The sequence below is a fragment of the Sturnira hondurensis genome, unplaced genomic scaffold (genome assembly GCF_014824575.4).
Source record: "Sturnira hondurensis isolate 20B ecotype Veracruz unplaced genomic scaffold, ASM1482457v3 Scaffold0019428, whole genome shotgun sequence".
NCBI classification, from domain to species: domain Eukaryota; kingdom Metazoa; phylum Chordata; class Mammalia; order Chiroptera; family Phyllostomidae; genus Sturnira; species Sturnira hondurensis.
The window spans coordinates 6208434-6222158 of record NW_028092059.1 but is presented as its reverse complement, the minus strand read 5'-3'; the positions used below and the strand labels follow the sequence as shown (position 1 = coordinate 6222158).

The window sequence follows — 13725 nt, the reverse complement described above, 5'->3', positions numbered from 1 at the left end:
GCTGGGGGAATGGCTGCCAGAATGCAACAATAAGTAAGTCAGGTACGAAGCTCAGAAGCATTTCCTTGACAATGGTGAAGGCCAGGGACGAGGGCGCAGTCTCGCTGGGTCATGCTGCCCATGCAACGAGTATTGGAGAGACTTCCCGATTTAGGAAAAAAGAAATCTAGGTACATGGACCTCTTCCAAACCAAAAACTGCCTTTCTAGCTCAAACTCTCTGTCATGTAAGTAAAATAGCCGTCATGTAAGTAACAGTGGCCAGGCACTGTTGAAGTCATATATATATAAATGTAAATATATTTGTATTTATAAATATAAACATTTTATTTGTATCTTGTATTTATTTGTAAATATAAATGTGTGTATATAAGTATAATATACAAATTTATATTTATACATATGACTATATATATATATATGTAATCATCTATAAATAAATTATCATCCATTTGGAGGAACCAGAAGTCCAGCAAACAGAAGAGTTGATTCAGACCCAAAGCAGCCTGACCAGTGAGCCCACATTTTTCAACAGTGGATGAAAATGTGTTCTCCCAACGATTGTTTTGTGGTGCATCAATGGAAACTGATGAAACGAGAGAAAGGTGTCCCCGTAGCACTAAGCAATCACCGTTCTACCCTCTGTTCTGATTCTGTCCTTTTCAATGAAACCTGGAAGCAGTAAAACCTTCCACTACAATTGAATTGTCCAGCTTCCTTAGAACGCAGATAGAAGTATACATCTTATATTCGTGTCTCTTTGCCTTGCCAACTTCTTGCTTTTCTGTACAGTCACATTCTGTTTTCCAAATACCATCATTCTATTGCCCATGCAAGGGTCAAATGAATCACTTTATTTTTAACATGATGGAAAAAAACACAATTTGAACATTTTGTTTACAAATCTTAAACAAAGATTTTTGAAATAGCATAATAAGAAGCCTATATGATCTTATTAACCAGTGTTACCTCAATCCATTTAATGAAATAAAAAAGAAATATAAAATAGCTAACAAAATTATTCTAAAATTATTTTGTCAAAACAAACAGACCAAGAGTAAAGGTATTACAAAACAAAATCAATAGAGAAAACCAACACGAACTAAGCAGTTATTAGAATATACTACAGAACAATATTAATCAAAGCACAGAAACAGATTCAACTATTTCCATAAGCAATTTTTCAAAATTACAGAAGAGAAAAATATTAAATAAAGAAAATTATGATAACTTGATTAAAAATTGTGAGAAAGATGAACTGAAACCAAACAGTGGACAATACACTATAATTAACTCCAGATGGACTGGTGTGTTCATTTTTTTTAAATAGACAATTTGTCAGAAAATAGAGCTCTTACTACCCCGCAGCAGTCTGGTGTGCCAGGCAGGCCAATTTCATGCTCACAACCCAGCCTCTTCTTACAATTTGGCTCCCCAGGCAAATGTACCTTCAGGAAGAGAATGGGCTGCCCGACCCCTTAATAAATGGGGGTGCAAGGCACCATGCTAGGTACTTGGTTGAGCGATATGATGAGGAAACAAATATCAACGATATCCTCCCTCACTGAGTGACAAACACACACTGTCTCCTTTTCAATGAACTCAGCGGTGCTCTGTCGTCCACCCAGGCTGGTCAGCGAGGCTGCTCCGGAGGAGCCCCCGCTACTGCACAGCGTAGCACGGAGGTTCCGCCGCACATCAGCACCGGCCCCTCCTCGCTGTCTGCAGCAGGGCTCAGTGCGAATTTCATTTTAGTATAATTCAACATCAAACATCAACTAATTGCCAACCTAAATTCATTTTAATGTGGGAACTTGATGTCCACACCAGTGCTTCAATAATGGGGGACCCCCAAAACCCTGGGATTTATTGATTAAAAACTGTATACTGATTCTTACATGCTTAAACTTCATTCACCTTCCAAGTACTCTCCATTTGATGCAATAGACCTATCAAGACCTTTTTTCCACTGCTCAGAACAGTTTTTAAACTTGTCAGTTTTGATGCCTTTGATTGTTTCTGCTGTTTTTTGTTGCATCTCTTCCATACAGGCAAAATGTTTCCCTTTAAGGACTTTTTAATCCAGGGAAACAAAAAAAAGTCACTTGGGGTGAGATCGGGTAAATAATGAGGGTAAGGCATAGGGGTCGTGCTGTTTTTGGTCGAAAAACTGCGGAACACTCAGTGCGGTGTGGGCAGGTGCACTAGTAAATCAGCCATCATAAAATGGGCCAATGTGTTTTAAGAGTCTTCAAAAAAATTCACTGAAGCTCAACACAGCCTCTCACAACAGCGCCAGCTGGCACACTGATAGAGATAGGTTCCTAGAACACTCACCTGGTGGGGGAAGCCTGTACTACAAAGGGCCCACCCACCAGAAGATAATACTGGTTTTTTTTTTTGTCTCCTCTTGTATGTCAAACAAGTGGCACGTTTTTATTAAAGCACTTCTTAACTGCAGTATTTCTTCCTGTTATTGATTTAAAACTCTCTCTGTGCACAGTACTTGCATTAAGAGTTAAGCATTACTTAATGCTCTCTGAAGTTCACCTTGTTGCAATCTCTCGGCATGGCTACACGGCCATGAGCCTTCATTTTGCAGCATGTCTGACTATACGTGAGAAACATAACAGAGGGGGGAAAAACTAGATGCTTGAGTTTGAAAATTCACTCTAACTTTTTCTTGCTCTACAACCTTGAGCCAGTTACTTAACCACTCTGTGCCTCAGTTTCCTCATCTGCAACACGAGAATTAAATGAGTTAACATACGTAAAGCAGTAGAACAGTGTCAGTCACACAGTAAATGCTACATGTGATCAGTTTTACTCACTCCAAGAAAGGGCAAGTTTAATTCTCCAGGCCTGGCTTGTTTCGTGCAAGTTTTTGAATTTGGGGGATTCAACTACTTCTTTTAGCCATGAATTTTGTGAGTTTAGTGACAATTTCCAGATTCTTCAAGCAATTGAGCCTTTATTGTCACAACATATTTTCTTCAAGAAATTAGTTTTTCTTTGAAAACAAAGTATTTCTAGGTTTATGTATGATTAGAAAAGGGACTGAAAGGATAGATACCAAAATGGTGTAGGACTTTGGATTATGTTCTTCCTTTTGTTCAATTTGCATATGTTTGTTTAATGTTGTTCTTTTTCTTCAGTGCACATGCTTAGAAAATTTTTGATGAGTATGTCTTATTTTTACAAAGAGGAAAACAGTTTTTTTTAAGAAATAGTGCTTCTCCAAGGATGGGTTTGACAGAATAATTTCACTTTGTATCTACAAAGGAAAGTCAGCTTTTACCTACAGGCAATGAGTATAACCTCAAAAACGCCCATGTCTCTTCTATGGTAATAGAATCCACAGTGGACAGAATGTCCTCTCCTTCCCTCTCTTGCCATGAGCTTCCCTTGGTGTCTTAGTCCAGGTGCTCCTCGTAGCAGATTCTAGGGCAAGGAGTAAAGGTGCTAAGAGTTTATTTGAAAGAAGCAAGGGCAGGAAATTGAGGATAAAGGGAGCGAGGTAGGAGGGAGAGAGAGGTGAGCTGGGGAGAATATAAAGCTAGACAACATAAAACAATGTGATCCTAACCCTAGGTTACTATGCTGCTCATACCTCACAAGCCACAAAGAAAATTGCAAGGATGACCTGCCCCTTGGTGTAGTCTGAGGAAGGAGAAAGGAGGGAGAAGTTATCTGCCGGGCTGCTTCCTGTCTGTCATTCCGCACTGACCTGACCAAGGGTCACACCACAAAGAACTCACTCCCCCACATTTGCATGTGTTACTAATCTTTGCAAATACCTTTGTTTTTAAGGGCTTGTGATTTTTATTTTAGACATTTCTATTGATGTAAAGTTCACCATTTTAAACTAATACAGCTCAACATTTTTGGTATATTTATAATATGATGCAACCATCACCTAGTCCAGAACACTTCCATCGCTTCCAAAAGAAATCTTGCACCCATTAGCAGCCATTTCCATCTTCTCCTCACTCTTTGGAAACCACTAGCCTACGTTCTATTGCCCTGGAGTTGCCTATTGGGAACATTTCATGTGAATGGAATCACATATGGCCTTTTGTGTCTGGCTTCTTTCATCCATGTTACAGAATGAATCAGTCCATCATCCCTTCTTATGGCCGCATTGTATTCCATTGTGTGGATATACATTGACTTACCCGTTCATCAGTGGATAGACATTGGGTGGCTTCCGCTTTTGCACTATTGTGAATAAAACTGCTATTAACGTTCATGTAAGTGTTTTTGTGTAGAAATACATTTTCAATTTTCTGGGCTCTGTACCTGAGAGTGGAGTTACTGGGCCTTGTGGCAACTCCATGTTTAATTTTCTGAAGAACTGCCAGTCTTTCACTGCAGCTGCGCCATCGCGTATTCCCGTCAGCAAAATGTCGGTGTTCCAATTTCCTCATCTTCACCAACACTTATTTTCATTCAAATATTTCTACATCCATCTTAGTGAGCATGAAGTGGTATCTCCCTGTGGTTTTCATTTGTATTTCACAGGTGACTAATGATGCATGTTTTCATGTGCTTAGTGGTCATTTGTATATTTTCTATGGAGTAATGTCTATTCAGATCCCTTGCCCACTTTTAATTGGGCCATTGTCTTTCATCACTGAGTTGCAAGAGTTCTGTCTATGCTGGAAGAATGGACCCTGGACTCTTTCCAGATACATAGCTTTCAGATCTTCGCTCCCACTCTACTTGCTGACTTTTCATTTTCTTGATGGTGTCCTCTGACACTCAAAAATGTTTAATTTTTATGAAGCCTACATATTACATTTGTAAAGCTTTTGCTCCCTTATTAAAGTCAAGCCCAATGCAGCACTAAAAAGAAAGATCTACACACATGTTACAGTAAGAGGATGTGTGTACTTTGTAGTAGCCAGGGCTAGATTTTCCATGAGAGATTTTCTCTCTCTTCCATGAGAAAAACTGGATGGGCAGAAAGGCTTATTAATATCACCAACTGCTTACATTCTTGCAGTAAATCATGAAGCACTAGTCACTCTATTAGTATTTTCTAGGAACTGAGAAATGAAAAATGAGTGGCATGCATTCACAACTAGGCTGTTCCTGAAATATGGGCTTGGCCGAGGGGGCAGCATCTCTTCTGCACAAATTCCGAGTAGTTGATGGAGCTTTAATCCCTAAGCCTCACAAAGAGGATGCTGGATGTGCTCAGATAATATGAGGAGTCTCTTCTAGGATTTTGATGCCTTTCCCTGGAGTCCACTGTGCCTTTGGGCTGTCCTAGACATTTAGAAAGGATGCTGCGTTTCCATTTTACGTGCTGCTATTTGAATATGCACTGAGGATTCTGCCCCTGACTACTGCTCTCTTTTTATGAAGAGGTACATTCTCATTTTCACAGCTCTGTGACCTTTCATTTGTTATTTATGAGCTTTTGCAAATCTAATACCACTCTGACAGATTTAATTTGTGCTCTAAATTACCTCTGCATGAGTTACTCAACTGTTAGTTTTATTCCAATGGATTACTTGCTACATTCTGCAACAGAAAAAAATTATTAGACTTCCTTCACTTGAGAGGAAGTTGAAAAGAGTTGCATTCTTTCTCTCCAGGGTCCCAGACAGCACAAAGGAGGCCCTCTGTCCTTGTCAGAGAGGCCAAGTGATAGGACCACAACCCAGGCTGAGTTTTACAAATCTGTGTCCCAACTGCTGTTTCATATAGAGTCCATACAATAAGATACTCCCAACTCCTTAAACTGAATACTGGAAGACAATTAAACACATCTGGAAGCTACACTGACTAAGGTGCCAAGTGCAAAATAAAAGCATCTCAACACTAAATCAATATGTAAGTAATTGTGAAGTACAGAACTAATGCAAATCTAAACATTTGTCAATGCTATTCATATTGAAATTTGAAATGCCCAATGTAAAAGAAAAATGGAATTCTGAAGCCCAAATTATCATGACAAATCTTGACTTAATTTTTAATATGTGTAGAGTAGGCTTGACAGTGACTTGACTCGATAACCTTAAAACATTAACTCAGCTCCCAAAAGTATAAACTGAAGGTATGTCCTCTCACCTGTATGTATTTAAGTCTACCTAAGTACTTTATTCTGATCCTAGTACTTCTTCCCAGTTTGGGAACTGCTTATACTATGAGGTGGTTTTAAACAATGCCTGCAAGTTCTTTGACTTGTCTCCATTGAGAGGTGGGGTCTGCTTCTTCCCCTCTTGATTCTGTTCCGGCCTTACCGACCAGCTGACCAGGGTGCAGTAAAATGACACTGTGGCTCTTCTCTCAAAGCTAAGTCACAGCAGGTGATTCAGCTTACTCTCAGGGTTCTGGAACACTCACCAAAGCAGTGTAAGCGGTCTGAGTGCTTTGAGTACCAGGCTGTGAGGAAGCCAAGTAGTCCGCACAGAGCTACTGGGACTTCCTACAGCGAGACAGCTCCCTTTGGGCCCCCGGGCCGTTTCTGTCCCCTCTCTCCCCTCTGCCAGCTCCAGCCACTGTCTGATTGCAACTGCCTAGAGACTCCAAGTGAGAACCACCAAGCCAAGCCCCTCCCACAGAAAACACGAGAGATAAGTGATTGTTACCGCCATGTGCCGCTGACTTTGGTGGTGATTTGTGTGCCGCAGTGCGCACCGGGATCATGCGGAGCTGGAGCAGGAGAGCTAACTAGGAATTGTAGATTCACTCACGAGGACAACTCCGATTTTCACACTGGTTGAAAGACGCAGAAACCCAAATCAAACAGGCTGTAACCAAACTGAGGCGAGGGCTGGAGGCAGAAGAGTTTTCCTGTCTCACCTGACTGCCCGGTTTGGACGCAGCCGCACTTTTGACTTTATTAGGAATTTCTATCCCTTTACTCTGCTTTGACCTTTCTTTTGTCTTTGCTCTCATTCAGGTCTTCCCAGTCTGTGGCCAGCTGCCTCAGAATCACTCCCAGCCTGTTTTCCAACTGTTCCAGAAAAAGTCCTAAAAAAGTAGGACAGTCCATTCTTGGACCAAGACCCGCCAGGGGAATGTGGCATTTCCATTGGCCAGAGCTGGGTCACTAGCATGTCACTGGAACAAGTTCATCATATTAACTTCATAGAAATCACATGCCTTGAGAATAGAGGAAGTATTGGTCACCCTCCCCTCAAAAAATGCAGTTGTTGCCTGACCAGGTGGCTCAGCCAGTTGGAGCACCTTCCCATACACCAAAAGGTTAGGGGTTTGATCCCCGGTCAGGGTGCACGTGGGAGGCAACCAATCAGCGTTTCTCTCTCACATCAATGTTTCTTTCTCTTCCTCTCTCTCTCTCCCCACCCTTTCTTTCTGTCTAAAATCAGTAAATATATCTTTGGGTGAGGATTTTCAAAAATGTAGGTGTTGTCACCTGAAGAAGAAGGAGTAAATGCTAGACTAGCAAAACTATAGAGATGCCCACTACGATAAATAATATAGAGTTTGAAACACCCTCATTAGCCTGCGGAATGCAGCTAATGGTAGCTCAAATGAAATCTCTGCAAATGCCAGAAGGTGGGGAAATTAACTATTGCCATGGCTTTCTTCTCTAAAAGTAGAATACCGTTCCACCACAACTTTACCAATCAAAATACAAAGTTGAGAGAATAGTCCTCGTGGGCACCTGGAATGCCTTCTGCCCTGCACTTTGCCTTCTTCCGACCTGGGTCTTTGTCAGCACCCATCATTTCTTACTCTCGGAGAGCACCGTGTTCTTGCATGGCCCTTTCTACACGTCACTCTTGTCGGCATCTCATCCAAGCCACGCCGATCAGATTTCTTCCAGGGTATTTTTCAAGCCAGAATTGAAAAAGAAGAACCACCCTTTGTGGCACAGAAGTCCCCAAGAAGTGAAACTCAGGTAGATGTACATGACACGCTGCTCCCTCTGTGGAGAAGGGGAAGAGAATGAAGCTTGTTGGCCTCGTAGAGGGAGATGAGAAATGAAGAGATCCACCTACGTGCAGCCCTTGCCTTTTGGGCCAACTTTTACTCTTTCCCAGCAGCCCTTTGGAGGCTGACCTCCATCTAATCCATACCCCTTTTGCCCAAGCTAACTTGAGGCAGCTTTCTGTCCCTTGCAACCACAACCTCTGACCAATTCACAAGTCTTCCAAAGGACCCATCCACCAGTCTATTTTTCCTTTGTAACAAATAAGCTGTTGCATTAAAACTCCTTCAAGTGTTATCAACTAAAAGGTTGTAGTTGGTTTTAAAAATGTCAGTAATAGAGAACTACTCAGAGATTACCTCTTCAGGACTTTGTAGACACTGGCATTTCATTAACCTACAGGGAGATAGACGTTCATTCCTCCCCAATCTGAATTGAGGATCTCTTTCCGTCAAAATCAATGCTTTAAAAAATGTGTTTCTTTTTCTAAAACCACTTGACAGGTCTAGAGTTATAGGAAAGAGCTGCCTTCTTCCTTGTCCCAATTTTATTTAAAGGTCAGTTGCATCAAAACTGCTTCAATTCCTGAAGGATGTTTGGCCGAGTTTGCCTAGCAGTGTATTCACATTTCCAAAAGATGTTGCATTAACTCTCCTCTGCTTGTAGGCTGTATGCTGGTTGCTTCCTCTATCAATTTGAAGGTTCTCGAGAACTGACAAGAAGGCGTTTTGAAGGGCAAACAGCCGCAAGGGGCTGGAGTCAGAGAATTCTCCAGGCAGGAATGAAATACTGGGTACATTTCCGTTACTGCCTGCCATTTTTTATTTACTTGGAAGGGAGTGGCAGTTTGGAGGAATTTTTGCTTTTGTGTCTTTTATTAAATGCTTCTCTGTGTTTAAGAATGTCATGTTTTCATCCCCCCCCCCCCCAGGAATTCTCATCCTAGAGACCTTGCAAAAATGTGGAAGCAAAAAATGTTCTCAGAAGCAATACCACAGTTATAAATGAATTAAATCTCAAACAGATTTACTCTTGTGTTCAAAATAACACTGTTCCAAATTTAGCATTCAGATTATTAGGCCTATGCCTTCCATCTTTTGATCAAAGAAGGGCTGTGTTGGTACTGCACAAAGGCGATCCAGTCTGTATTTACAGTGGTGCACTCACCTGCTCCCTGCTAGCTTAGAGCTTCCCAAACTTCAGAAACAAAGAAGTGGCAGTAATCATCAATGATAAAGCAGACACTACCTGCTGTGAAGCCATGGAGAGATTCCATACTATTATAACCAAATGTTTAAAAAAAATTTTATTAAATTTATTGTGGTGACATTGGTTAACAAAATTATACAGGTTTCAGGTGTATGATTCTATAATACATCATCTGTGCAGTGTATTGTGTGTTCGCCACCCCAAGTCAAGTCTCCTTCCATCACCATTTATTCCTGCTTTAGCCTCTTCTACCCAGCACCCCCCTTTCCCTCTGGTAGCTATCATACTGTTGTCTGTGTCTGTGAGTTTTGTTAGTTTATTTTTTGCTCAGTTCCTTCACCTTTCTCACCCAGCCCCCATTCCCTCCCTTCTGACAGGCGTCAGTCTATTCTCTGCATCTATGAGTCTCTTTCTATTTCATTCATTAATTTTGTTCAATAGATTCCACATATATGTAAAATCATAAGATACTTATCTTTGTCTGACTGGCTATTTCACTTAGCATCAGTACTCTTCAGGTCCATCCATACTTTGGCTAAAAGGTAAGATTTCCTTTTTTTTTTTAATGGCCAAGTAGTATTTCTTTGTGTAAGTGCACCATAGATTTTTTATCTACTCATGTACTAATGAGCACGTGGGCTGCTTCCAAATCTTGGCTGTTGTAAATAACACTGCAGTGAACATAGGTGAGCATATATTCTTTCAAATTAGTGTTTCAGGTTTCTTTGGATGTATTCCTAGAAGTGGAATCACCAAGTTTTCCTTGGCAGAAACCACTGCCTGGTGTTTTGGGCCACTTTACTGGGCGTTAGAGAAGATTGTTTTTGAGGCCCTGAGGCATATTAGTTCTTCCAAATCGCCCTTCCTGCTCAACTCTGACCACTGCCGTGTTCACGCACATTCTTAAGGGCTCTCTGCCCCTCCTGCCTCCTCTCACCCCACTCTCTGAGAGCCAAGTGGAAACAAACAACCTCCCATCTCCAACCTCCTCATAAAACATTCTTTCTATTGTTTGGGGTGTTGACCGAAGCCCAGCTCGAAGTGAACATACCACTTCCCTGTGGGCTGTCTACATCGGAGGGTGCTCATTCTCCCAACCCTCATGGACACTGGAGGCAGAAAGAGGCCGGGTTTCTTCTCTCGCTCACTGCAGCTTAGAAATCTTTGCTTTTTCTCTTCCAACTATTCTCCTCCTCACCTCAAAGGCTAAATCATCTGCTGTTGTGGCTGTCAGGAAGTGGATGGAGACCACGAAGAGCATGGCCTACCTTTAATCATTAACAATCCCAGGGCCGAGAGGAACCCAGCCGCACCAAATCTCATGTCCTGTCTGGCACAGAGTAGGGTTTTGCTCATGGTTCCAAGAATCCTGACCAAGGCTTTTGCCAAAAGGCCTTGAAGACTGTTTCTATTTAGCCCTTAATATACTTAAGCTAAAAAAAAAAGGTATTTGCTTGTTTGATAGGTGTGGAGAGCACTTTCAGCAGTTCTTACAGGATGGGAGAGCCACACTGTGCTCTGTCTTATTGTGGGAAAAATTATCAACGAGAAAATTCAAATACCCAACATCAAAAGAATGGCTTATGTAAAAATGATATGGCTATATATTTTTTTAATCATTGGGTTCCTTAGTAGCTAACTACGGAATCTTAACTGATGTTTTCTCATGTAATAAAGAATATGTTTTTAAAAGCAAATAATTCTCCAAATTTCTGATCAGCCAACACCTTGAGCCACATATGATATGTCTCCTGATAGCTCCATGGCCAACACAGCTCTGTTTGTGAAAGGCCACTGGGATCTGCTGGAACTCACCGTCTAAACTATGTCTTGACTTTTTCAATTAGCACAATTATTTTGAGGAAGGAAAAATTTCCTCACCCTGAATTTGAAGGCAAAAGAACCTTCTAACTCCCTCTCATTGAAGTAGGTGTTCTTCCTTCGTAAGGCACCATCTTCACTTACAAGCGTCCATAAAGAATGGTTATTACAGAGGCCTGTTGCTGTAGCAAAACAAAATATAATAAGATCTTACACAGTATTCATTCAGGCAGAAAAAGATGTAGGGGTTATTAATAAAAGCAGATCGCCTTTGATAGTAGAAACGTTTTGTTTTTGCATCTAAATTAATTGCCTTCCCAGGGGGGAAAATACTGTGTTAGCTTCTTGTGTATAAGGAAACGATTGTAGATATCCAAAGTGACTCCTGACTACTGATACTGAAAAAACTACATGAGATATCGCTCCCTTCATCCTTATAACTGACTTTTCCTCAGCAGTCCTCACTTGTATTTCACTTATTCTTTCTTCATTCTCTATGAAGTAGGTATAGATAATTTTATCTATTGTACATATTACTATGAACAGTCCAGCTTAATAACCAAAATGTTGAACTCTACTGGTAAAATCATTAATGTCATTCTTATAATGCCCCACAAAAGCTACCAAGTGCATGCGAGGAAGTGTTGTCTAGTAAACCAGGAGAGAAGATGCATCTCTGGACCACTTAGCCAAGCGTGATCACACTTGATACGGTTCAGACAGCATCCACAAGTGATGTGGAGCTGCTGTCTTACACCCAGGGCCACATATTTGTAAGATGCCAGGTGGAGGAGCCAGGTGACACGGCAACCATGCCACTGCCCAGGCCCTCTGGGGAGGAGATAACAGGGCATTCTCAATGAAATTCAACAAGAGGTCCATATTCCTTCCTACCAACCAGGGCAGCTCCTCTGGAAGAAGAAAGAAAGGAAGAATGGAAACAGGTTTGACCTATTACTACATCTTATAAAGAAAGAGATGTCTAGGTTCATACAAATAGTAAAGTAAGTATACCAGTACCAGGACACTGGAAGGAAGAGGAACTACAGAAAATGAAAGACGCTAAATCCCAAAGTGTCATAGCCAGAAGTGAATTTATCATTAAGTTAGTGAAGGATAAACTTCAGGTTCCTGATTGCGTGGGCCAATGCCACGGCCCTGTTCCTAATTTTAGGACAGTAATTTGTGTATTCTTAAGGAAGAAAAAGAACACATTAATTACAATCGTCCCTAGTAAACTGGATCAGCTTCCTGGCTAGGGTAATGCAAAAACAATTTTTATTATTAGTAATAATAGCCTTGCCTTTTCTTTGAGCGAGGTTTAGTCAATAAACAAAAGTACACACTGCCATTCTACTTCAATGGGGGTAAAAAGAGGGAAAGCCGGCACATGAGCAAAGACAGGCTTTCTCAAAACTGGGGAAGCGGAATGAGAGCTGGAGAAAACAATCAACCAACCAAATCACTGCATTCCCCTGGACGCTCCTCCAGCCTTGCTCTGGCAAACCACTCAAAAACAAGAGTGCTGGAGTGCCCCTTGAGCAATTAAGGTCAGGGAAAGGCCCTAGCTTTAGATAACATGTGGCTTTTTTTAAATATTTTTATTTATTTATCTATCTTTAGAGGGGAAGGGAAGGTGAGAAGGAGAGAAGTATCAATGTATGGTTGCCTCTCGTGTGTCCCCTGCTGGGAACTGGCCTGCAACCCAGGCATGTGCCCTGACTGGGAATCGAACTGCGATCGCGTGGTTTGCAGGCCCGCACTCCATCCACTGAGCTATGCCAGCTAGGGCAACATGTGGCTTTTTAAAAAACTATTTTAAGAAGTGCCAGAGAAACCACTTCACCTGAAACCCAAAGGAGAGGTAGGAGAAGTAGGACTAGAAAGGAGGTCACTCCAGACTCAGCAATGGAACTACACCCAGCATACGCACGGCTGACCAGGCCGAGGTAATAAAGCAGAGAAGACATTAAGTGCTGGATGGCTCCGGGCCCAGGCAGAACCCAGACCCTGTACCTGCCTCCTGGGATCGCTGTGAGGACAAATAGATAACACCTGGAGAGCAGTGGGGTGCAGGTGCCAAGAGCACCGACTCTGGAACCAGCCAGGCCACAATTCTGAACCTGGTCCTGCTGGCTGGTTAACCACGGGCAGACCTCTTAATCTCTCTGTGCCTCAGTTTCCTCATCTGCAAAATGGGGGAAATGATAACGTTTTTGTCATAGGGCTCTTATGAGGAGAGAACTTGCAGAGAAAGCATTTTGAACCAGACTTAGAACACGCCTGCTAGCTAACAGAACTCTCGCAGTCCTTCTGAGTAACCACGAAGGCATCTGCTTCCTCATTCAAGTCAAGACGCTTGCTCAGCATTGTGTGCTCTCCCGGAGGTGTGAACGGCCTTCAAAAGGGCACCCATGCAGTGCGTGTTCTATTTGGAGAAATCAAAAAGCCCAGCTCCTTCTCAGATTTTCTAGCTGATTCCAAACTAAGACCAGCATCCTGCTGTGAGGAGGAAAAAAAAGAATTACATTTTGGGACAGGTGGAATTACACCATGGGACAGGTGAATGTAATTAGGCAGATGGGGAAGGTCTAGAGCAGGATTCCTCAAATTTGAAAAATGCTTTCTCCTTTAAAGGGGGGAAAGGTCCCACAGGCAGAACCTCTCTTACCCCCATTGTCAACTAATTAGTCTTAATTATAATAATTATAATGCTACTTACATATACACAGATAGAAAATTAGGATTAAGCTCCTATACTCCCAGCTAATGTAATAGCTTTAAAGC

General features: G+C 41.8%; 1 protein-coding gene across 1 annotated transcript in view; it reads right to left on the bottom strand.

The window, feature by feature from the left end:
- LYPD6 (LY6/PLAUR domain containing 6) overlaps nt 1-13725 on the bottom strand; it is a 124786-nt gene that overhangs the window by 24516 nt on the left and 86545 nt on the right. The window lies entirely within an intron of this gene.